Below are 25,940 nucleotides of genomic sequence, written 5' to 3' on the forward strand. Positions count from 1 at the left end.
CCTGCAATATGATATATAAATGCTCAGCAAATGTATGTTGAATGAATAGTGCCCTTTCTACTCCATAGTAAACCCTGAGTTTATAATGGAGAGAATCAACTGATAATAGAGTGTTAAATTAAAAAAAAAAAATAGAGTACTATGGTCAGAATGTGAGTCTCTGAGAACCAGGTGTTGAATGTAAGTGTTGAATCACTAAAATCTACTTCTGAAACTAATATTACACTGTATGGTAACTGGAATTTAAATAAAAACTTTAAAAAGAAATAGAGCACTATGGTCAGAATATGAGTCTTTGAGTAAATAACTTCATGAACACATGCAATTAGCATGGTCATGGTATTTTCTATAAATCATTCACAACTTTAAAGATTTGGAATTCTTATCATTATTATTCTTATTAAGAGGATAGCACTGCAACAAATCAACAGGGCTATTTTCCTCCATGCTTCCTCGGTATTATTATTTTCAACACTGGAGAACAGATACAAACGTAGACACAAGATGTTAATGATCATAAAATTTCCATTTCAAAACATTCAGATTTTATCTATTTCTGAAAAAAATATGTTGAATTTATGCAGAAGTTTAACCTACTTGAAATAAATCTCACGTTAGTAGATTCAAAACAATGTCTAAATGTCAAGTAATGGTGCTATTTCTGATTTTTATTAACTCTGATAAACAAAATCTACAATTGCTTGCAAAAAGATGACCACTCCAAAATATCCAGGTTGCTTTCATTATTTTCCTTCTTTCTTCTGATCTGCTAATCCAGAAAACATGAGAAGAACTTATTTCAGTGCAATTCATAACTGCTGCTAAGAAGGGATGTATTAAAACAAGGCCCTTTCCAAAATCATATTTCTCCTAAAAAGTAGAATATTTCTTTTACACTGAATATGGCAGTAAAATTAAAGGCAAAAGTTATGCTATATATTCCTGAATATGGAATAAAAGTACTCTTAGATTCAGAGCTTACCCTATAGTCAGGGGTTCCTAACATTGAATAATATCAGGGAAACATTTGATGACAGTCCTGACAATCACAGAGGAAAATGTAGTGAAAGGGGTACACTTAGGCACATATGGTGAGAACTGCCCCCTATTCAGGGCTTCTGGAAATTGATATGCTCCCAGACTGCCAAAATTGCAGGGTGTGATCTCCCTCTGGAGTCCAGAGAGTTTCCTCTGGGAGATCCTGGCGCTAGGACATATGTGTCAGGACACTTACAGAGGGTAGGCTGAATGGACAAGAGTGATACAAGCTGTCTGATGGTCACAGAAAGTGAGACATTCTTTATCTTTCAGTGGGTGGGGGCATTCTGCATGGAGAAACATTAGCAGATCATGGCCATGCAAATGGTTCCCCAAGAGCACTGGCTTCCCCAGAACAAGACTTTAGTCGCTAAAACTGTTAGAAATTGTGTTTTTACGCCTACTGATGACTTTAAGCTGTACACTGACATGCTAAAAGAGAATTTTTAAAGTAGCATTTAGGGGAGGTGGATTGAAATATACTAAAACATATTTATAAGGGATTATGTTTTTCAATGTTCATTATTATTCCTAAACAGAAATGTTGAAGGTTAAAAATAATGCTATTCAAGATTCCTCAAGGATAAGTCCAATTGTTTCTACCAAAAAAAAAAAAAAATGGCAGTTATTATTTTGGCAACCAAGCAGTGTTAAATTTAAATGAAAGTTATGTATGTTTTTGTATTTGTGTAAATGTGATTCATGTATTACACACAGAAAAAGGGCTGCTACAAGAAATTCCACAGAAATCCATATGTTATTATTGTCATGAAATTCTATGGGAATGACAGTATTTCCAGAGACATCCATTCCCAGCAGAAAAGGGTATGGACAAACCAACAGAACCAGAAAAAGGAAAGGCCAAAGCAAGCACAAAGAATTGTAAATAAAAGGACATACTATCCAAAAGCTAGGCATATAAAAAATACCATCAAAGAAGCAAACCTGGTCAGTTAGGCTTTATTATATCTGACAATAAAATAAAAGCTGGGCTTTCTTTTTTTGCTCTGTTTCTCACTACCTCAACCACAATAGTCTTATGACATCTTAACTCTAAATATATATGTATATTATATATGTGTATTTATGTACATACACACATATAAATTTATATGTACATATATATTTTTAAATATAGAATCTCACTGTTTTGAATTTACAAAATATTAAAATTCATTTTCCTCTGAATGGTTGGAACATAAGCTACTCTGATTAAGTAAATGCTATATTTGGCTTAACTGAGATTTATTATATATAATGTGTGATGTATCCAATTTCACAGACTGAATATGATAAACAAACACAATACACTTATAGCCTAAATATCTTTAATCTCTTTCTTTTTGGATGATTCAAAATATGCTTGTATGTCTTCCAGTAAATATGTTATCAGAATAATTATTATTTTAAATTATATTTTAAATTAAAGTATTAGTAATAAACATTGAATCAGAATGCTATTTAAGTTTACAATTCTAATTAACAAAATGAAAATATTTCCATATTTAAAGCATGACTGTACTGTTTATCTTTATATTTGAAATTGGCCACTATACAAATTATGGCCTTTCAGGAGGTGGTCTCCTAAATTCAGATGTCTCAAGTCCAGTCCTTAGTATTTTTCTTTCTGCCTTTGACTATTTATTGACCCCTCACAATTGTATTACAAAAGAATCGACATTTTTAAAAAGGAAAACAAAACATCAAAACACTATTTACAATTTATAATATGTATTAGGTCTACTATATTCCTCATTTTATAAGATTTTATTTATTTATTTATTTATTTATTTACTTATTTATTTTAGAAAAAGGGAGGGAGGGACAGAGGGAGAAGGAGAGAGAGAGAATCTCAAGCAGACTCCACACTAAGCGTGGAGCCTAACACAAGGCTCCATCTCCTGACCCTGAGATCATGACATGAGCTGAAATCAAGAGTTGGACGCTCAACCGACTGAGCCACCCAGGCGCCCCATGTTCCTCATTTTATAGACAAGAAAACTCAGTTGTGGGAGTCTAGATGCACAAAGCAAATAAGTGGTAGATTCCTAAACTATCAGGACTGACTGTAAAGACAATCATTTTGTTCTGTAAAATGCGCCAATAAACAATCTTATATTAACATGGAAGTTTAAAAGTCAGAAATATTACTGTTAAGTTTAAATAAAATGGGGTTCTCTAAGTAGTAGTAAAATATTTCTGGAACAGGGACACTTCCAGGGACTTTGCATTCCTAGCAAGAATGCATGAGGACCCAGCCAACAGAATAACCACAAAGGTGACAGCATGAGTCAGGATGTGAACCTAGGCTCTCTGGCTCCAGAGTTCACACTTGTAAGCAGTGTTCTGAGATGATCTACTACTAGTCAGTTTTGCCAATTACTAGAAATGGTATTAAAGTGGTTGATTAAAAAAAAATCCTTTACACTACTGATTAAAATTATATTTGTGAACTCCCTGCTCTGAAAAAAACTCATTCCCTTCATACCACAGACTATTTATTGGCAATCGGTTATAATAGTTATCCAAACTAATGAGGGAAATTAGTTACATAACATTAATAACAATCTGCTAATCCAGTCAAATGAAGTATTTATACAATGTGATACTTCTATAAATAGAAATATCCTATATAATTTGTTCAAAAATAAAGATATTTTAGAAAGACATACAGTTTTGAAATAGTGACTCCAAATGGTTTAGTATTAATAGATAAGCATGAGTTCTAATTATTATATTAATTGGCTGAATGTAAATGGTAGTTGTAAAGGTCTTGGAAGGGATTTATTCTCTTAATTAGACAAACATTTCCTACAATTATTAATTATATTATGAATTTTCTCTACAAGCTTATTTAAGATAATTCACATACAGAGAATCCAAGCTTACTTTATTGTGAACTGCTTTAAATTCCACATAATAAGAATTCAAAATAGCATTTCCTTTTAGATAACTTAACATAAATGTGTGTATAATATAGATTGGGAAAGATTTATAGTTTTTTAGCTCTCAGAAGAAAAAAACTCAATCAAAAATAGTATAATGATGCCCCTGGATAATTATAATGAAGTAATAACTGACCTTAGCCGTGTACTAAACTGTGACATCTTGAATTCAGTTGCCAATATAAACGACAATTACCAAATCACTCGGTGGTTTAGAAAATCAAACCATATTCTTTCCAGCTATTCTTCTGGCTTGGCATTACCTTCTAAATTTCAGGCTTACCCAGGTCTGCTGTGGTGTAGCAACTGCCTACATTTATTGACAAGCAAATATTTTCTGATCTGTTGCCACAAAGAAAGGATCACCCAAACTGGGAGGCCAGATTAAAATTGAAATCCTGTCAAATGTCCAATTCTCAGCATGACTTATTATTTTGTATTGTCATTTTCTGTACCCACAGAGTTAAGTCTTGTTAATTTTAGCACATTTAAAAGAATCCTAAATCATGGGTTTAAACTAATGGGGCTGAACAGACATTTATTTATCCTGAAAAGCAGGCCAATAAACAATTTTATGTTTCCAAATGCTAATTTGGAAGTTTGAAAGTTAAAGAATGTATTGCTAATTTTAAGTAAAATGGATTACTTTAAGTAGGCAGAAAAACAAACATACACATGCAGAAAAATATTCTTGCATGATCCATGTGATGTACACTTTTAATGACAAGACATAATGGAAAGTAGAGAGCTTCAGTTCTTCAGCTGCCAGGTAGATGCAGGATCTTGGGGAGGGTGAGAAAAAAGCATGGACATGTCTGCATTGCCTCAACTCTTTAGGTCTGAAACAAAATCCATGTCTAAAAACATTAGTTTGAGTAATGGTCTGAAAGTTTGTCGTGATTTACCTGGCACAGTGAACTCGCCTGCTGTTTACACTTAAATCTTTTCCAGTATGCATAACATATTAAGATTAAGAAAAAGAGACAGTGAACATTGATTCCCTTAAATGGAGTTCTCAGAAAGTCGAGAATTTACCAAGTCAGGCATATTTTCAGTCTTCATAAGGAAAGCTTTAATTTACAATCACTGTGAAACCCCATGATTCACTAAAATAGTACATTGTCAAAAGTACCAAACTATTGGGAAAAAGATGTTAATGTGATGATATTTCTAATTTTAGTCTATCCCTATATTACAGTCCTATAGCACCTTCCCTCCAAAGAGATCAGGATGTTTTATATTTAGAAAAAGACGGAAATGCAAATCAAAGTGAAATTTCCCCCAGAATTATGTTGAAAGATGAAGAGTCATTAAAAAAAGAGATAAAGGGCATTAGAAAAAAAAATAGAAGCATGAGCAATAGGAATCCATGCAGGTCCTGGCAAGTAGTCTGACTTAAGTGCTATGTTTCTATACTCTCTAAATTTAATAGCAAGAAGAGACATCAGGGATACTGTCTAAAGGAGACCTCATGTTTGGTCCAATCTGATGTGTCTTCATGTAGCACTATAATTTGGCCATTTCTATCAGTCCCCAGTATCATTAAGGCTCAGTTCATAATTTCCATTGGAGAATTATACAATAGCCAGGTTTGTTTTATGAGTTTTATTTTGCACAGGTGATCTGGTACCTGATGACAGTGGTAGGGAGGGTCACTCAGAGAATACTTTGCAGCTATTACAGACATCTTTAGGGATTCAGGTATTTCTCAGAAGTTATGAGCACGATAGCAGACTTTCGCTATTTGGGTATGGTAAGTGTTTTGTGATGTCAAAAGATTCCAGTCAAAACTACCAATAATTCAGAAACACTTAAATTTCATTTTTACTTGTCTAATGGTATATATATATATATATATATACCATATATGTCATATATATAGACATGGAATCTGAATTAAGATGGCTGATGTTCAAATCATACTATATTAACATCCACTACTTACTACCTGAATTGCCTTGGGCAAGTTATTGAACTTCTGTGTCCCAGTTTCCTCATCTGTTCAAACGGGCATAGAATACACCCTATCTTATAGGTTGTTGTGAGGGTTACTGTGTGGCACAAAGAAATGTCAGTAAACTTATGTATTAAATGAATAAGAGACATTTTTTGTTCCATCTACTAATAACAGTGAAGAAATCAACTCACTGTCTCTTGACAAAACGCTTATGCCTTGTGTCTAGGGGCTAGGAGGTCATAGTTTGCGAGCCATGACTGTACTATAGGATCCTCCTTAGGGAGTTCTGGCATAAATCCTGACACAAATGAAAGTTTATAGGGATATTTTCAGAGATAGTAAAAGGGAGACAAGACATTACATTGGACAGATCTTGATTACTACAGAGATGCTTTAATATAGACCTATAGAGTAGACAAATACAGTAAAGAAATAAATACAAAGACAGTAACAGTATCCATTTTTATCTTCTACTCAGCAAGTTTCTGTAATACTTTGAAGGCACAAATTCATCTGACTGTCACAAAAATAACAGCTGAACCTGTTATGTTCTTTCAGAGGACTGCAAAAAAATTGCTAACAAGAAGCTACATACATTAGAATATTGCAAATTGTATCATTTTGATGCCTTAGGAAAACTAGAAAATTTTGATCAAGTTTCTTGAAAGAACTGGGAAACACTGCCAGTGGCACTAGAGAACTCCATCATATGTTTCCTAGAGTCAGGGCTGAGAGCACTGAGCAACACGACAGTCTAGAAACCCTGAGAACCCAATACAAGGCCCTAGGATTTGAGGTTTGGTCCTAAGCTCTGCACCAATCTAGTAGGAGGCTAATCTCACACAAGACAAAAATATCAAAAGAGCCTCCAATTCATAACCCAAAACAGTAAATCTTCTATTTTTGAATTCTCATTGTAAATAGCAAAATCCTGATACGAAGACCTGTCATTTTTATTTCTTAATTATGCTGATTCCAAGAAGTAGACCTGAACTGATTCAGAGAATTTGCTCCATGGAAAGGTATCAAATTTGTTCAAACAGGTAAAGAACACTTATGAATATTCAGGTGTCTGCTCACCTTCTACAAATCCCCAGTGAACAAGAAGTTTTATGGCAAACAACATTTTTAAGCCATATTTCTAAACATATACCTTCTGTTGGAAAATATAAATAATTAATTGTTATCTTTACCATCTGGTTGGATGCTGTGATTTAAAACCTGGACTACTCTCTGCTTTCTAGTTCAGATTTTTCTTATTCTATTCACTTACACCCTCACCTCAAAGACTTGCCTGAGATTAAATGAACATTCTGAATCCTCTAACGGGTAGTGTCAGTCTGGCTGCCCTCCCACATGCATAGTCAGCACTTTGAGACTGGCACTTTTCTTCATTGATTGATAAACGACACCACTTTCCTGGGTTCACAGTCAGAGACATAGGAACAGACAGTCCGGCTACACCGTGGAGATTTATACACATGCACACACACTCCAACTGAAGTTAGAGTTCTTTTTCAAGTAGGGAAGCAATCTAATAAAAAATATAAAGCTATAAAATATTTTACATATCTAACAGTTTCATACACATAGAAATAACTGAGTTTTGTACCCTTGATTCTAGCAGCTTATACCCATTCATTCATTCATTTATACAGTCAACAAATGAGTGCTTATCAGGCATTGAGTTCTATGGATGCTCTAGGAGCTCCAGGTTCAATAGAGGATGTTTCTAAAAGGGAAATAAAACATGCTGTGTTGCTAAACAATGTGCTTGTGGTAGAGAAGTCTGCACAATTAGCTGCATCTGGGGAAGCTCCGGAAACTTCCTAAAAGAAGTGATATTTGTACTTTAGAAGATGAGCACAAGTTAGCCAGGTGAGGGCACAATGTGCATAGAGACACAGTTATGAAAATGCTTGGTGTAGCTGAGGTGTCTAAGCTGAACCCTGGCAGGAAACAGTGGTGAGTAACCTAAGTGATCAGAAATGAGTCCAAAAAGGCAGATGGAGGCCAATTTTGCACACTCCATGTGCAAAACTACAAATTTAGATAATATCCTATAGATATCTTGCAACCATTAGAGATTTTAAAATTTGGGAATGACAAGTTTACCTTGTCATTTTTTTTAAGGCAATAATTCTGGGTGTTTTATGGAGAATGAATTGGAGTGCAGAATGAAACTGTGGAAACTGGATCCAACAATGTTAAATGAGACTGAGAAAGAAAAGCCTAGAGCTCCCAAATAAGACAGTGGTAGAGAAGGTTTAGTCACATATGGAATGTTTTAAAGATAATAATTCATATGACTACTGATTACCATTATAAAAAGATTTACCACTTAATAGAATTAAAGATGTATGTAAAAATAATTGAGTTTATCATTTTAATTTTACTGCCTCATATAGAAAGGCTACTTATTCTTGCTTTCTCTGTTACCTTACCTTTCATTGATTTCTAAATACACATCAGTTAGATTTCTGTGCACACAATTATATTTTAACTATCTCAGGAATTGCCTAACCTCATGGGTACTTTTACAGGCCTTTTCCATACCTTCCTGTGGCATATGATATGGCTGATCATGTCCTCTTCTAGAACTCTGTCTTCCTTTGGCTTCCCTGCCATTATTCTTTCAAGGATACTATCCTATTTCTCAGACAACTTTTTCTCAAGGCTCCATGTTGCCTTCTCCTCATTATGTCCCTCCTTAAATGCTGGTTTTTCCCCAGTTCTGTTTCTTCCCCAATCCCTTCTTAGTCCTCCAAGCTATTTCATTCACTGCTTTGTTATTAATTGTTATGTATCTGGTGATGACTCCAATTAGATATTTATTCAACAAACATGCTCTAAGCACCTACCTTGTGCTAGGCTCTACAGTACATGCTAGGATTTTGTAATAAATAAATCTAGTCTCTTTCTTCAAGGCATAAATTGTCATTCACTTTAAAGAGAAGTGGGAGAAGCTCAACAGCAGGATATGATGGAATGATATTTCCAACAGAGACAAATTATGTTTTGTGAGGGATAGAGGATGAGTAGAAGTTAGTTAAGCAAAGGGATCCATTTCTGACAGAGGAAATATGGGAAAAGTAGAACCACTCTACGCCTTGAATTTTATCCTTTATCAGGATTTAGGATATAGAGTGGCAAGTGATGAAGTTGTGAAGAAGACAGGGTTCAGATGAAGCAGAGCCTTGTAAGACTTGTTAAGAAGCTTAGGTTTTATTTTGTGGGTAATGAGGAGCCACTGAAGTGCTGATCACTCCAGCAGGTATGTGGAGGAATGATTAGAAGGGGGCAATGCTAGAGTCAGGGATTAGTTAGGATGCTGCTGCTTGATAGTTAATATGAAAGATAATAAAAGGCTGACTTAATAGATCTGTGGTAATGGGATGGAGAGAAGGGGACAGTTTTAAGAAGTGTATAGCAGATAAAACCAACAGGATTTAACAGTTGATTTGATAAGACATGAGGAAAACAGACAATCTGGGGAATCTGCTAGGTTTCCTTAATAGTTGTACCATCAATAAAGGAATAAAAGTTTACTTATAGCATCACTGGGGAAGGGAGCAAGACAGATAATGAGTTCACTTCCGGACGTGGCCCATTTTAGAAGCAGATAAGACATTCAGATAGAAAAAATCCAGCAGTTCAGTCATATGAGCTTAGAAATTCTAGAAAGTCTGGTATGGGCATAGAATTTACTAAGTGCTCTAAGTGCTCTGTGATATTTGCTCAATTTATTTCTCCCATTTCACAAAAACTTGCCAAAACTCACACAAATTATAAATATTGGAACCAGGATTTGAATCCCTAGTTCTAGCATCCATGTTCTTAACCACTCTACCATACTAGTTTTTACATATTTTCAGTAAATGAATTGATGAAAAGTAATGGCATCAGTCAGGGAGAGCATGTGAAGTGATAAAATCAGCAGATCAAGGGCAGTGCTCCTGAAAATACCCCAGCATATGTGGGAATGGAGGTAGAAAGGAGAAGTCTAGGAAGAAGACAGAAATAGAGGGACCAAAGACTCCAGTGTCATGGAAGGGAGTATGTGGTTTCTCAATGAAGAAGGAGTCAGCAATGAGGCCAAAACTACATCTCTAGGTACATTCTGTATCATCAGCTCTAAATACATGATAAAATTCCCTTAAGACCTATCCACCTTAATGCTTCTCAGGCATCTCAAACTCAGCCTGCCTCTAGGCATCATACCATTGCATCCCATACTCTAGACCAGGGTTTCCTAACCTCCACTGGAAACTGACATTTTAGGGCTAATTATTTTTGTTGTGTGGGACTGTCCTGTGTATTTTAAGATGTTTAGCAATAGCCAAGGCTTCTGCGGAGTACATGCTCATAGCACCCTTACCCCGAGTTGCAACAACCCAAAATGTTACCAGATATTGCCAAATATCCTCTGGAGCAAATAACATCCAGTTGAGATCCATTGTTCCAGTCCCATCCAGATAACCTGTGGTTCTCTAAAAAAACAGAGTTTTGCACATACCATTCTCTGGAGTGGTCTTCTCCCGACTTTCCTGCCAAGGTGCTTTCTGCTCACCTATGAGTACCCAGGTTGTGTCACCATGACTGCAAACCTTTCCTTGGTGCCATCATAGTACCCTTATATGTAATACTTTAATTCCACAAATGGCATTTTACTACAGTTATTTCTGGGAATTTGTTTTCCACAACTGGACTACTGCAAGTTCCCCCATGCCTGGCACATATAAATTGTTCAATAATGTTTGCTTAAATAAATGAGTGAAAGAAAATATTTGTATTTTTTTTACAAATGGAATATTAACACTTTTGATTAAAGTTTTACCATGAGAAGCTATCTTTTAGAAGCTAAGAAAGCATTTCTGAAAAAAAAAAAGAAAGCATTTCTGACTGATTCTTTTTTGTTATTTTTAGGATATACTCTATTTTTCTATGTCAATATATTTCTGCTTGAGTCAATATCAGTAACTATCCTTGCTATTTTAATGTCTTATTAAATTTATTAATAATCATAAATTACATTTAATAATCAGAATTATGTTAGATTTAACAATATAAATAATATAAATATATTATTTACTTTAATCACTTTCAAAATTATCAATTTTAATGAGATATTTTATATATTTTAATATTTTAGAGCATGTGCACAGAAAATATGTTCAGGATTTTCATCAGTCTTTTCAGTGTTCTTAATATGTTTTCTGTCTACATATCATTTTTTATCAGGGGACCATAAAATCAATTCAACTTGGAAATTCCTACATGTCTTAGTGTGGAAGGTAAATGTGGTCATTCCCATTTTGTATTTGAAGAAGTAAAATGCAATATTATTTCCTAGAAATGTCTTGACAATCCTGATTAGCACTAGCAGCATCTGTCACAGACTTGCTGCCATGATACAAAGCTGTTAGAAATACTAACTGGGATAACCAAACCTTACTGGACAGGGCTTCAACTCTACGAGAACACACTGAGAAGAATCACATGTGAATTAGTTGTCAGAGAATTTCATAAGGTCTCAAATTCATACTGAGCTAATAGAAGACTGCTTTCCTCTAAGGTCTCAATATTTTATGTCTATTGTCACCATAGGATTCCATTAAGATTTGTGGTAAAAGTTAGAGAATCCTAAATGCACTCAAGAGAAAGTTAACAAACTAAACTAACAAAAGAAAATGTGTCTTATTAATAAGACACATGACTTCTTCATAATCCCTTTTGTAGTTTTAAGTCTAGGAGCATCAATTCATCACCAGGGAACCACTATAATAGCATTGAGATTTAAGTCCTAAATTACAAAATTCTCAACAAATAATGAAATTGAATCTACTGGCAATTACAGGAATATAGCAGCAAATAGCACCTGGCATGCACTTTATGACTTGCAGATTGAGGCCAAATCCTTGGTTCAACTTCACTGGTAGACTCGGGGGTTCAAGGTGCCCATCAAATTACCAAATTTGAAAGACAAAATACTTTCCAGTTGTGAGAATTATAAACCACTGGAATCCTTTTTAGAATAGTAATTTTGTATTGTAACATTAAAAATATGAATATACTTTAACCTAGTCTTTAGGTTTCTGGACCCAATTTCAATGTGTATGTGTTGGGGTGAGCTTCCCATACAACACCAAGCAATTCTGGGACATCAGTAAGGTGTTGAGAATTCAGCTCAATTCTGACCGACACTATCTACCTGGAGATAGTGTCAGATTCCACAGTATGAGGGCTCAGTCCCACAAGACGCCCCTCCCCCTCCCCCCACAGCCCTACTTCAAATGCCAGTCACAACGCCAAACTGTTGCCTTTGCTTCTGACAAACTAGCTACACCCTCCAACTCAGGATGCCAATTCCAAGTCCGGGTTGTTACGTGTACTTCTGAATCAAATGGTTAGTTTCCAACAACCTCCTCCTTGGGTTCAATTAATATGCTAGGGCAGCTCACAGAACTCAGAAAAACATGTTACTTCCCAGTCACCAGTTTCTTATAAAGGATATAACAGAGGAACAGCCAGATGGATGAGGCATAAGGCAAAGTATGGGGAAGGGAGAGGAACTTCTATGTCCTCTCTAGGCATGCCGCGTCTCCCAACACCTCCACATGCTCACCTACTGGAAGATTCTCCAAATCCCACCCTTTTAGGTTTTTAATGGAAGTTTCACTACATAGGCCTGATTCATTAAATAACTGGCCATTGGTGATTGATTCAATCTCTTGCCCCTCTTCTCTCCCTAGATATTGTGTGTGGGGAATGGGGGGTAGATATGGATGTAGGTGTGGGGGTACTGAAAGTTTCAACCCTCTAATCATATGGCTGGTTCCCCAGCAACCAGCTCCCATCCTGGGGTTACCTAAGGGCTTTCCAAAAGTCACTTCATTAACATAACAAAAGACACTTTATAGCTCTTGTCACAGGAAATTCCAAGGGTTTTAGGAGCTCTGTCCAGAAATGGGGTCAAAGACCAAACATACATATTCCTTATTATAAATCACAACATCACCTAGCAATCCCACTAGTTACTTGTGATAGAAATATAAGAAATCTTTCCACAGAAACAAAATCACCAATATGTACGGACCTACAAACGATGATGCTTATCACAGCATTTTCTTTTGTAATGCCCAAAAATTAGAAACAATTTGAATGGTCATCCATGGGAAGTAACTGAATAAATTATGGTGTGTCCATAATATTATGCAGTTATTAAAAAGAATAAAAGAATGCACTAGGTCTGTGTACTAATCTGGAATGTGTTCATGTTTTATGATTAAAGGGGAAAAGTGAAATTGTAGACCAATGTGTATATGTGATTTCATTTTATTAAAAAAAGGAAAAAAGAAAAAGTATCATATATTTGTAAATGCATATATGTGTGTGTACACAACATATATGTATAAATGTCTGCACACATTTGTATAAGCATTGAGATGAGTATGGAAGGAATCATAACTGTTTCTACTTTTACTGAGAGGAAGAGATGTAGATTTACAGGGAAGAGATAGAGAGACTAAGAAGTTATTATAAATATATACTCCTTATGTTATATATATAATATATACACATACATATATGTATATATACTTGGACTTGTTACAATAAACAGATATTACTTTCATAATTCGAGAAAGTCTATTTAATATCAAGATTTAAAAAAAAAAACACAGCCACAATAACAAAAATCACTTCAATCCCTGAGATCAGCTAACACATATATAAAGAAAGGACTAAAAATGTGTACGACAGAAATCTAGAAGTAGTAGAAAAACAATAACAGTTCAACCATAAGATAGTGGTAACTGTAGTGTGAGGCAGGAGAAATTCTGTCTTAGCTTTTGTGACATCAGGATAATCTACAAGACAGTCAAGAGAATGAGTACTTAACCTGACTTGGGTTTTTCATTTGACATGCTCTTTGACCAAATTTTGTATTACACTAAGGAAATACAATTTGAAAGTTAAGCTGAAGTTAAATCCACAGAGGTCAAGCTTTGGGCCAATTATTAACAGCCTACAGGTGCCCCCACATAGCAGGTGAACTATTTGAGTATATTGGAGACAGTCAAGTATGAGTCTTGGTCCTCTTGGTCAAGGAATTTGTTACATAGATAGAACTAACAAAGGAATTAATTCTTGAGTGATACAGAACAGTAAGGATTCAAGAGCTAAATGTTGTGGTATGGCCTATTAATGCAATAGCAGGATGTAGGAAGCCAGTGAAAATGATTCCATAGTCACCTGAAGAAGGACACCAGAGATAGTACAGATCAGCTGGGGGAGGGAGTCAGCAGGGCATCACAAAATAAAGAAAAGTGATCAGTGAGTACAATAACAGGAAATGAAAGTAGGCTGGAGTAAGTGGAGTGACATCTGAAAAAAGAAGAAGACCAAGATCAAGAAGGAGTAGAGAGAAATGTGTGAGAAGGAGAAGAACAGATGGACTAGAAGATTAAAATGGTCCTAGAATGCCAGGTACAAGTTTAGGCTTGAGATAGAAAACAGGAAATCTGTGACAATTATTTTTAAAGATTTTATTTATTTATTTGAGAGAGATTGAGAGAGTGCATGTGAGCAGGAAGGAGAGGAAGAGGGAGAAAGAATCTGAAGCAGACTCAGCGCAGAGCCTGACAAGGGGCTCCATCTCACCACCCCGAGATCATGACCTGCGCCAAAACCAAGAGTCGGATACTCAACTGACTGAGCCACACAGGTGCCCCGAGCTTGTAAGGATTTTTTTAAGGAGGAGAGCAATGTGCTGTGGAAGGAGGCTATGTCTGGCTATGTACATAATAGAGGAGATGACGAGGAAGGCATGCTATTGAAACATTCCTGGAAGGGAAAGTAAATGTTCAGTCTAGGTATATGCCACCCCAAACTAAGATTGATAACAAAACAACCAGATTGTGATCCCCTTGGAATTTCCCACCCCTTTGTATTCTACAGCCTAGAACTGTACTATACATACAGAGGGATATAATAAATGCATGCTGATAAGGAAAATAGAAGTAAATATAGGATGAATGGAAACATGGGATGAATTTTTAGGGAAAAATCAGATAGAACCTGATTAATGGATATAAGGAATAAAGAAAAAGCTCTAATCAAATATGACTCCAAGATTTCAAGCTTGAAATAATAATAGTAGTATCATTGAATAAGACAAGGAGGAGATATAAAGAAAGTAGCTTTAAGGAAAATCCATTAAATTTTTACATCATAAGTCTATTTTTCTAAGTAGCAATATGCTCAGTATCACTAGTGAAACACCACAACCTCTTCTGACTTTAAAAACAATGGGAAGATGTAGCTCTTTGAGAAAAAGCATCAGAGCTACTAATTGCACACACACCACAGATGTGTCAATTCAACAAACATGACTTGAGAATGACTGTGAACCAGGAACTCTCCGGGTGCTTGGGATGGAAAGCTAAACAAGATGACATATTTGCCTTCAAGGTGCTTACTGTCTCAAGTGTGAGATGGACATCATTTTGCAGAGTTTCTTTATTTAAGTGTTCTGAGAAGTGCTATGAGGTTGAATGGTGATGTAAGAAAACAGTTGGGCATTGAAAGGGAACTAAACAAAACATCTCACAGGAGATGTTATTTGAGCTTGATATTGAAGATACAGCATAAGTAGACAGTTGAAGAAGAAAAAGGGGAGAAAAAGAATATTTACAAATGTGTGATGCACCCACGGTATCACCTGCAAGTAATGTTTCTAAAAAGTGACAGTGCCCCACACTTACCACTGCAGGGCAGCATCTGCTGCCCTTTTTTTGGTACGACCTAATTCAAGATGGACAAAAGAGTTCTATAGGCATTTGCACAACAAAATTTTTAGTTGTCTGGAATGAAGCAGTTACAGTAAGACATGTCCTGCCATTTAAACTGAAGCACAGAAGCATCCAAGAGAAAATAATAGATATGCCCAGAAATCAGAACTATGAGGTGGAAAATAGGTGCTTGAGTGCTCAGCTCCATATACCCTCAATGAATCCTCATTCTGGTCCTTGGCTTCCATTGGCCACTCCCATTTATTTACAATGATAATTTCCCTTTTCTTTAGTTTTTTCTTTCCCTTTTTTCTTTTTGTGTTTTCTTTTGTTTTTGTTTGTTTCATTTAACCCAAATTTTGTTAGAAGTAAGGGAAGTCAACTATACAAATGCTTAATACACATAGGCAATTCAATTTTTTTTTAGGGGTGTGGGGAGGGCCAGAGGGAGAGAGAATCTTAAGCAGGCTCCACACCCAGAGCAGAGCCCAATACAGGGCTTGATCTCATGACCTAAGTTGAAATCAAGAGTCGGACACTTAACTGACTGAGCCACCCAGGTGCCCTACACTTAGGTTATTAGGTCAGTCCACATACATTACTTCACTGAATTCCTCTCAATATTCCTGGTAAGTGGATGTTATTATTCCCATTTTATAGCTGAAGAAATTAAGACTCAGACTCATGCAGGGCTACTAGCAACTAATTAGTGGTAGACCTGGAACTGTGGACCAGATTTTGTTCCAAGGCCATTTTTTCCTCACTACACCATATTGCATTCCAAAAACAGAAACAAAACAAAACAAAAAAACAAAGAAAAGCTGCCTGTATTAAAAACTCACAGAGGCATGAAAGTACAGTGGATGCTTTGAGGACCTGTATCCACTTCCATGTAGCTGGGGAAAGGAACTCACATGAGAAAGCTTTACAAGAAAAGAAGCTTGAGAGTAGGTTAGGGTGAGCTCATGAAGAACCTGTTACGCTAGGGAATTTGAACCTGATTTAGTTACAATGGAGAGTATTAGCTCTCTTTCTCTGTTAAGCTTTTTTTAAAGCCAAAGGAGAGAGGTTATCAGATTTTGTTTAAGAAAGACAATAATGGCAGCATTAAAGATAGATTAGAAAAAAAAAAAAAAAAGATTGTTGAGAAACTCTTGTGATAATCTATGGGAGAGATGGTAAGGGTCTAAGCTGATGGTGGCAAGAGAGATATGAGGTTAGATTACAGAGATATTTCAAATAATGTCCAGGACTCAGGGCCACTTGACAAATGGAAGAATTGAAGCTGATTCCATGGTGTTCAGCTTGGAGACCTGACATAATGGAGATTCTTATGACAGGGTAACTTTGAGGTCAAGAAAATGGCAGAAGTGGGGAAAAATTCCAGAGTTCTTGATCATGTTTTAAAATGGATCCTTTGTACTGCTATCTGAATCATGCAGACATTCGATTCTATCTCACTGGGTTTAACTCTCTTACTAAGGCTCAAAAGACAAATACAGGGCATGTTATTTTGAACATTTCCCAGTTACCAAATTTACTGAACTATGGGTATATACTGTTTTAGGTCTAAATCTAATATTGATCACGGACTTTTAAATTTCTTCCTCAGCTGACTGCTTTGGATCTGGATTTTCCAGAATGCTGAGAGTTCTATTTGGGAAACAAAAGCTGTTCAGAACTGAAATTGGGGGGGGGACCCTCTCCTTTTCAAATCCTGATGTATTATTCCCCAAGGCAGTCTCCTGAATGAATCTTTTTCCTTTGTTGTGTAAGAGCCTTCAAAAGCGATGAAGAACATTCATTTTTCTAACTTGATTTTGTTGCTTTGCCAGGAATAGCACCGGGGTCCCTTTAGTGAGTGAGACTAAGGGCACTAAAATGGTTGGAAATCACTGAAAACAGTAGCAGGTTTATTTGAGCAAAATTGGCGGGGCGGTGTAATATACATTTTTTAAAAATGCATTTTCATTAAAATTAAAAATGAGCTTCCAAACAAACTCTGGAAAGGGCTCCAAATACAGCCTTACAAACCCAAAATGAAATCAATAAAAAGAAACCAGCCAAGCAGCAAGTTGAGAAAACACCAATTAGAGATTTTAACAAACAGAGAAGCTCACTGTGGGGTACAGTTTTTAAATCAGACAAGAGAAATTTGGGCTTTCTTCTCCACCTCAGCACTGCTCTACTGTGCTCTCCCTGGAACTGAAATTGGTGGGATTCAGAATGCACCCCAGGAAGAAACCACAAACAAGCCGGTGCTTTTGGCCTTATATCTGAGCAGATGAAAGCAAATATTATTCTGGTAGCTTTTCATTTTGCCCTCCAAGGAGCTTTGCATTATTATCCATGACTAGGGATTTTAATAGTCAAACTACCACAAATTTGTCAAACACTCCATTTCTGCATGGTTTCAGAGTGCAGCTTTCACCCATGGAGGTATACTCAGGTCTCTAGCCAAAGAACTTGTTGAAGTAAATTATTTTCTGATAGCCTGTCTCCACCTATATGCCTCCATAGATGATCTTACACTAAATAGGTAGGCAGGTGAAGTTCATCTTCAGCCCACCTCCCACGCCAGCTATCGAGCCTGGCCAGACACTCCTGGATGTAGTTCTGTGCCTAGTAGTGCCCAGTCTTCTGCTTCTCCCAGGCTGGTTCCCCTTGGAGTTTATTTGTCCCTCTCCTATTAAAACCACCCTGTCTTATTCTCTGATGCTTAGGAATAAAAATTTGTGCTTCTTTCCTGGTAAGGCAATATAGACTTTCATGAAAAATTACCCTGTCAGAGCTCAGGAGTTCAGTACTTTTGTTTTATCAATTTCATGTTTCAGGCTCTCACAAAACCTGAAGAATAATAAAGCAATTTCTAGGGACACCTGGATGGCTCAGTCAGTTAAGCATTTGCCTTCAGCTCAGGTCATGATCTCAGGGTCCTGGGATTGAGTCCCACGTCGGGCTCCTTTCTCAGAGGGGAGCCTGCTTCTCCCTCTGCCCGCCGCTCCCCCTGCTTGTGCTCTGTCTCTCTCTCTCTCTCTCTCAAATAAATAAATAACACCTTTTAAAAAAAGCAATTTCTTTGTGGTGATTATTTTACTTGGTTATTTCTATCTGTGCATGCATATATGTATGATATATATGCATGTAGATATGTACATACAGATGTGCATATATGTGTAAACATATCTGTGCATATGTAAATGCACACACATATACACATATGTGTGTGTATTGTGTATAAATATATGTATTTTCCCCAAACCCTAAAGCTGTAGTTTTAGGTTCCTATACAATAAAGAAACATCTCCCATGTTAATTGTTTCCTTTTAGCCATTAGTTTTAAGCCAAAGCTCATCATCCTTAGTGACATGGTAGGTTATAGAGATGTTTATTTGTCCAATGCCCACCAATCTAAGAATGTAACTTGCGAGATACATTCAGAATCCCACCATCTTCATCACTTCCACTGGCATTACCCTCACTGTTTTCTTTCCTAATCATTTTCCTTGCTCCTACCCTTGTCTCCATCTGTCTGTTCTCAACACAGCATATAGAGTTATCTTTTTCAAAAGCAGCTCACATCACATCACTCAGACTTTCCAAAGGCTCCTCATCTCCCTTAGGATAAAAAGCACAGTCTTTGAATTGTCTACCGGCTCTAAATGATCTTGTTCCCCTCCTGTCTCTGTCTTACCCACAAGCTACTCTCCCTTAGCTCACCCAGCTCCATCAGCATGGAGATCTTATTGACACTCTTCCCCTAAAGCCTCCCTTCTTCCTACAGTGTTCTTTCTCTAGAATGCAATGAGCTTGGTTAGTTTCCTCACTTTCAAGTCTTTGCTTTAGTAAGGCTTACTTTGGCTATCCTACTTGATATGAATTTGCCCACAAGTACCCCACCACCACCAAAAAAAAAACACCCCAAAACAAATCATCCTCTCTGCTGGCCTGTCCAATTATCCATTTTTACTTTTTTCTATAGCACTTACCACCTTGCATTCAATCTAATTCAGCTATTTCTTATTTTACTGTCTATCTCCCTTGCCAAAATGTAAGTTCTCTGAGGGTAGGGATCTTTGTCTAAATAGGAGCTTGTACATAGTGGATAACCAATAAATATTTGCTGAACAATGTATACCGTCCAATTAATTAAAAGTTGTGGAATGTGTTTTCTATTTCTAATAAATGATGCAGGTGTATATATGTGCATACCATTTTAATTATGAGTTTCTTAATTGAGCATGTGAGGAATAAGATTATTATTTTTATTTTTTGGGTGGAATATGGTTAAAGGAATGTTAGAATATTTTTAAAATGAAGGTTTTAATTGGTTGCATACCCTGGTTCAGTAAACAATATTTAAGAAGCACCTGCCCTCTGTTATGTATACCAGGTGTGAAGTTGAACAAGCCGTGTCTCAGAAATATCAGTGTCAGGTGGAGAAGACTACTTGGAAATAAATGAAAGAACACAATATAGGTTGATAAGTGAAGTGGCAGAATCATACACAAGGAGCAGAAGTGACAAGCAAGAGAGTGATTCAGCAAAAAGTTAGACACTGCTGAGGTTAGAACATGATCCCAGTACCTTCAAGCAACTCTTTTGACCTGAAAACATATATGAAGGTCTGAGATTTTGTTTGTTTTAACTTGTAAAAAAGATCTGAATGCAGGGGCTCCTGAACCAGTCTGTTCTTTGAATGTTCCAGCTTCATTTAGGCTGGCTTTGGACAAAAGCACATGACTACCTCAGAGCTAACACACAGGTGAGGACAGAGTAGCACAGGTGAAGGAGGGGAAGACCAGAAAGAAAAGAGAAAGAACGCTCTTGCCTTTCTTATGATGCCATATGAAGGTTCTACAGTGTAGACATCAGCACTGACCAGCAACCCATGCCCTTCCTCTACTCTATGAGTAAAACACAGAGCAAGGGTCCACTGGTAGTTATGTGAGAGAGAGTAAATGCTCATTCTTGCCCTAGGATTAAAGAGCTCTAGCCACTGCTAGAGCTACCACGGAGAAAACTAACACAGTCAAGTTCATCATCTAAATGTCAATGTGGACCAAAAGATAAGCATAAATTGTGTCTATTTATTTATTTATTTATTTAGTTCCAGGTCGAGTTTTTTGCTTGAGCTAAGTTTCTATGGAAATTCTTACTCCATGCTGTTATGAAGAGACAACTCTGTTTCAACAGGCTTTGGATTCCGGTCCAGGCTCCAGCCTGTCTCAAAATCCAAACAGAATCCTAAAATCTGTTCCTGCCTCTACCAGAACTTGCTGTATTTTCTTTGCCTCCTGCTACCACACAGTTGGATGGACACCAAGTATAGAAAATTTCAGCCTCAAAGGAACATTTTAAGAAAGTTACGAGCCAGATTCAATTATTTGTATAAGAATCATGTGTGAAATAATATTATGGTAATATACCTTGGACACAACTTAAAATAACTCCCAGTTTAAACCCCAGATGCAGATGGATTTGCAGGGCTAGTTTAGCTCTTTTACTCTGTGCCTTAGTTTTCCTAACCATAAAATGGGGATAATAATTAAAATGCCACCACAGAGATTTGAGAGAGCTCTATGTATATTGTACAGTGCTAAGCATGGTACCTGACTCCTAACTAATGCTCAACAGATTAGGTATAATTGTTGTCACAGTGATTATAACTTTCAATCATCAATCCTTAGTGTATATGTTTTGTAAGTTTTCCAACAGTAAACTGGCATCTGAGTATTCTTTTAATTTTCCATACACAAAATGAATCCAGTGATTACCATCACTTCTGTTGCATGGCTATCCACTCTCCCTGGAGGGGAGAGCAGTAGAAAAAAATGACAATGACAATTATTGTAACAGGAGCTTCCTTAACAAAAGGGTATGGCGAAATGTTTATTAATAAATCAGCCTCATCTTGACATGAGAATGTTATCTGCAGAAGCTGATTAAAGCATTGTAAAAGGGAAATCATTTAAGATTTCTTATGCCATAACATAGTATAAGCAGTATACAGATTTAGGAATAACAGTTTTATTTACTAATTACAAAATCCATTCATTTTGTACACATCGCACCCCTTTCTTTCCCCTCTCCTTTCCCCCTCATTAATAGATTTAGAACTGACAGTGCTTTCACTTCTAAGTATAAAGAATCATTTTCTTCTGAACATAGAGACAACTATGAAATCAAAGTTTAAAATATAGTCCTCTTCTAACAGTGATTCAGATTTCCATTAAACCTCCTCCCACCCTCTCAAATTAAAGTTTGAAAAGCAGAGCTCAGAATAAACTGACAAGCACTAGTACTTCGTTCATTTCCAGCAAGGAAGCACCAATTTGATTCCTACCATAACAATTTTTGCTGTTGCCAGTGCATCAAATTTTTTTAACACAGCTTCTCAAGTGATAGAAATCATCCCGTCACTTTGTTTCATAAAATTGACACCCTGGGGAAATGCAAAATAGGGTAAGAACTTAAGCGAAGCTGCTCCTCCAACCTCTGCTAGGTATTCCTGAAATTCTCTTTTCCTCTTCAACTAATGTCATCAAGTCCCAATTGCTTGTTGTTCTTTTCTCCTTGTTCTGCTCATGTGCTACAACATCCCTTGGCTTCCCTCAGCAAGGGAGTTGGTGTTTTAAAAAGTGTTACTCCTAGATCGGGATTCTACTGCAGGCTGATTTGAATGCAGTGACAAAGAAAAAAAGGAAACTTGATGAAATTATTTCACACACAGAGCAATAAACATATGGAATAAATTATTACAGAAGATGATTCAAAGAGTTTAAGAAACACCTGGATTTGTTTCTGGAGGCAGCAGATTAGAGTGATCTGAAATGAAGGCACACTCACAAAGCAAAGTGCTATAAGGCTCCACCTCTTATTGAAATGGCACCTCTTGCACTTAGCAGGAGCACCAGCTACGAAGCAAGTCTATTTTAAGGGAAAGATTTCTCAAAAACCCTGGAAACAAGTCAGACTGAATCACAGGAGCTACCTTCCTAATGGGTTCGGCCTCTGGTTTTAAGGAAAGAGAGTGAATGATGGAAGGTTCTTCTCAAACCAGAAAGATGGGAGGACTATCTGAATATGCAGGAACTAACATTTAGCAATTTCTTGAGATCTGGTCCAGGCCTACCATGTCAGCCACATCTCTGACCTCCTTCCCCCACCTCCCTCCCTATTCTCCAGCACATTCTGATTTTGCAGAAACAGTCATCTCCCCAGGTGCATGAGTACATCACGGTCTCCTCTCCCAACTCTCTTCCCCTCATTCTTCAGTCCAGAGGCCACCCTTCCCGTGATGTCTATAGGCGTGTCTCCCTCAGTATTCCCAGACCACACATACAAAATGTCTTTATGTGCTTACTTTATTAATCTTTATTTCCTCAGCACTTGACAAGGTGCCTGGCTCATTAGAGATGTTCAGTATTTTAAAAATTTATATTGCCTCACTTTGTCCCAGAAAGGATTTAAAGTGCTTGATGAAAATAATAGCTATGGGCCCCCTGGGTTGGTTGGTAGAGCATGTGACTCTTGATCTTGGGGTTGTGAGTTTGAGCCCCACTTTGGGTATAGAGATTACTTGGAAATAAAATCTTAAAATCTTAAAAAAAAAAAAAAAAGCTAACATCATTGTACCTTTAATGTGTGCCCGGCACTATGAAAGTGCTTCACGTTTTAACTCATTTAATCTTCATAAAAGCACTGCGGATAAATGAGTTTATCATGTAGTTTCTAAATTATCCCTACTTTGTAATTGAGGAAAGGGAGGTGCAGAGATGTTAACTAACTTGCCCAGGGTCAGCTGGCGAGTGAAAAGCAAACCTGGAATGGGCTTTGGCCAGCTGGTTCCAGAGCTAGTACACTTGGCCATGAGTCTGTTACCTGAATGCCTAACACAGCAGAGAAACAAAAATAGGAGAAGGTGATAAACAGTTGAGGTCATAAAACGGAGTTCTTAATTAGGCTAATGAAAAAAACACATGTAATAAAGCCCTACAGAGTTTACAGTCGAAAGCATGGACTATGAAGCCAGCTGCCTGAGCTCAAATCATAGCTCTGACATTGAATAGATGTAAGTGACCACAGGCAAGTTGCCTAAGTGAAATGTGCCTCAGTTTCCTTAACTGTGAAGTACTGATATGTAATGATATGTACAATGTACAAATGGTATCACCACCTAACTAATAGTAAAGTTAGTTTACACATAAAAAATTATAAAAAATAAAGCCCTACACATATTATACTGGTTTTCAGCAGCCGATTAAATAAAAAAGGTAAACTTAAATCATTTACTCAAATAAAAACACATCTGTTACTTAGGAGAATATCCTTGATATCAAAACCTAAAATAAATTTCTTTGATGGTGTTCATACAAGATGATGGTGTGTTAGATCATGCTTTTATTCACCATCTACATGTATACCTATTCAGTAGCAACTCTAGGTGTTCAAAACAGAAAGAAAGATCACAAGACAAATATTTTGTAAACTTATATGTGATTATCCAAAATGGTGCCCATTGAATTTACATATCCAAATGAACTACACACAACCGCCCCTTCAACGAATATTTGCTGAGCCTCTACTTTGTATCACATGCTGTTCTGGGCCCTACTGAATTAATGATAAGCCACAAAGGACAAAGCCTCTGCCCTCACTGAGGTTAAGTTCAAATGAAGAGACAAATAATAAACAAATAAACAACAATAAACAACAATGTCAGGTGCTGTTAAAAACTTAAAAGTAAAATAAAGCAGATTAAGAAAATAAAGAATAAGGGAAGGGGAGGGGAGGGGACCTCTCTTAAATAATAGGGTCAGGAAACACCTCTCTGAGCAGGTGGTATCGAAACAGGGACCTGAATCAAGAAACATATCAGAGACAGAGATCTATTTTTTTTCCCTAATTATTCCATCCTGGAAATCAGATGAAGTGTTATCAACTGCTCCTCTAACTTCAGGTCAATAAGATCAAATGTTCTTTGGTGATTTATTCTGTAAATCTCCCTTACTCCCCAAGGGTGCAGCCAGACATACTTTATTTGTATTCCTTTATTTGTATTAAGTACAAATTTCCTTTGGAGGTTTGAATATAAGCAAATGAAGAAAACAAGTAGGACAAATTTCATACATACCAATCTAGTAACAGTCTGAGAGTGATGTGATTAATTTAGTCTAATAAAAATCCAAAAAGCCCACAGTGGAACCATCAAAAAGAAGACAGTGAGAAACAGAATTAGATACCTTAGAGGTGAACTACATGAAGCTATTTCAAAAATGTTCAAGATGGTTTTCAAGTCATGAGAGAGATTGTTTGGGGCTTGTTGGTTAAGAAGCATGCTATTAAGAGAGTTCAACTTTGGGAAATGCAGTATTTTGAACCTATGGTAAAAGTTATTATATTCAACTCACTGAAATAAAGAGAGACTCTGGACCTGCATGTTTGTCATACTGGTCAATTTTGACCATCTCACACTTGAGTATAGCTAAGTTTGACCAATGGATCAAAGCTAAAACAATGTTAATATGTGCATGTGTTTGCAACGTGTAGTCTAGATTAATTCTCCTTTTCAGAAGAGTCACTCATTCTTTTTTTATTTCCTCCCACCTTGTACTTTGTCGAGCAATCAGCTATCTATTTTCTAACACTGCACACTAAGACAAGGAACTTCTTCCTATATTATGACTCAATGATTGTCAGATATCAACTTGATTTTAAGAAATTGAAGTTTTAGTCTTTAAATAGTCACTTTCCCTCCTATAGACATTATCCTTGATACATGACAAATTTGTGTTATTTGGGACCACTTTAAGCAAAGATGGCAATAAACTGCACGCCATCACTTATGTGATAAAGGGACGCCATCAAATATTTCTAGGTACTAGCGCCTTGACCTTCCATTCTTTTGATATTAGTTGTTCTCCTGTTCAATCTAAACTGCAAACAGAATGTTCTGTAGTGAAGGGGCACAAAAGGCACAGTCATTTATTTTGTTCCTCACGACAGTGATGCCCTATGAGATTTCGTCATTGGAAGGATGGGGCCTTCGGTATTAAAATGCTCTGAGATAAAAATACAAATGGAATAAAAAGCAGAAAAGGGGGCAGGCCTCTAAGGCTGACAACCTGGACTAAAACTACAGGGATAAAGTGTGCGTCTATTTCTCTGCTAAAATACATACTAGAACCTTGACAGTTTCTTTGCAAA

This window comes from Callorhinus ursinus, unplaced genomic scaffold, assembly GCF_003265705.2.
Source record: "Callorhinus ursinus isolate GAN/ISIS: 27379988/994484 unplaced genomic scaffold, GSC_fseal_2.0 scaffold8, whole genome shotgun sequence".
NCBI classification, from domain to species: Eukaryota; Metazoa; Chordata; class Mammalia; order Carnivora; family Otariidae; genus Callorhinus; species Callorhinus ursinus.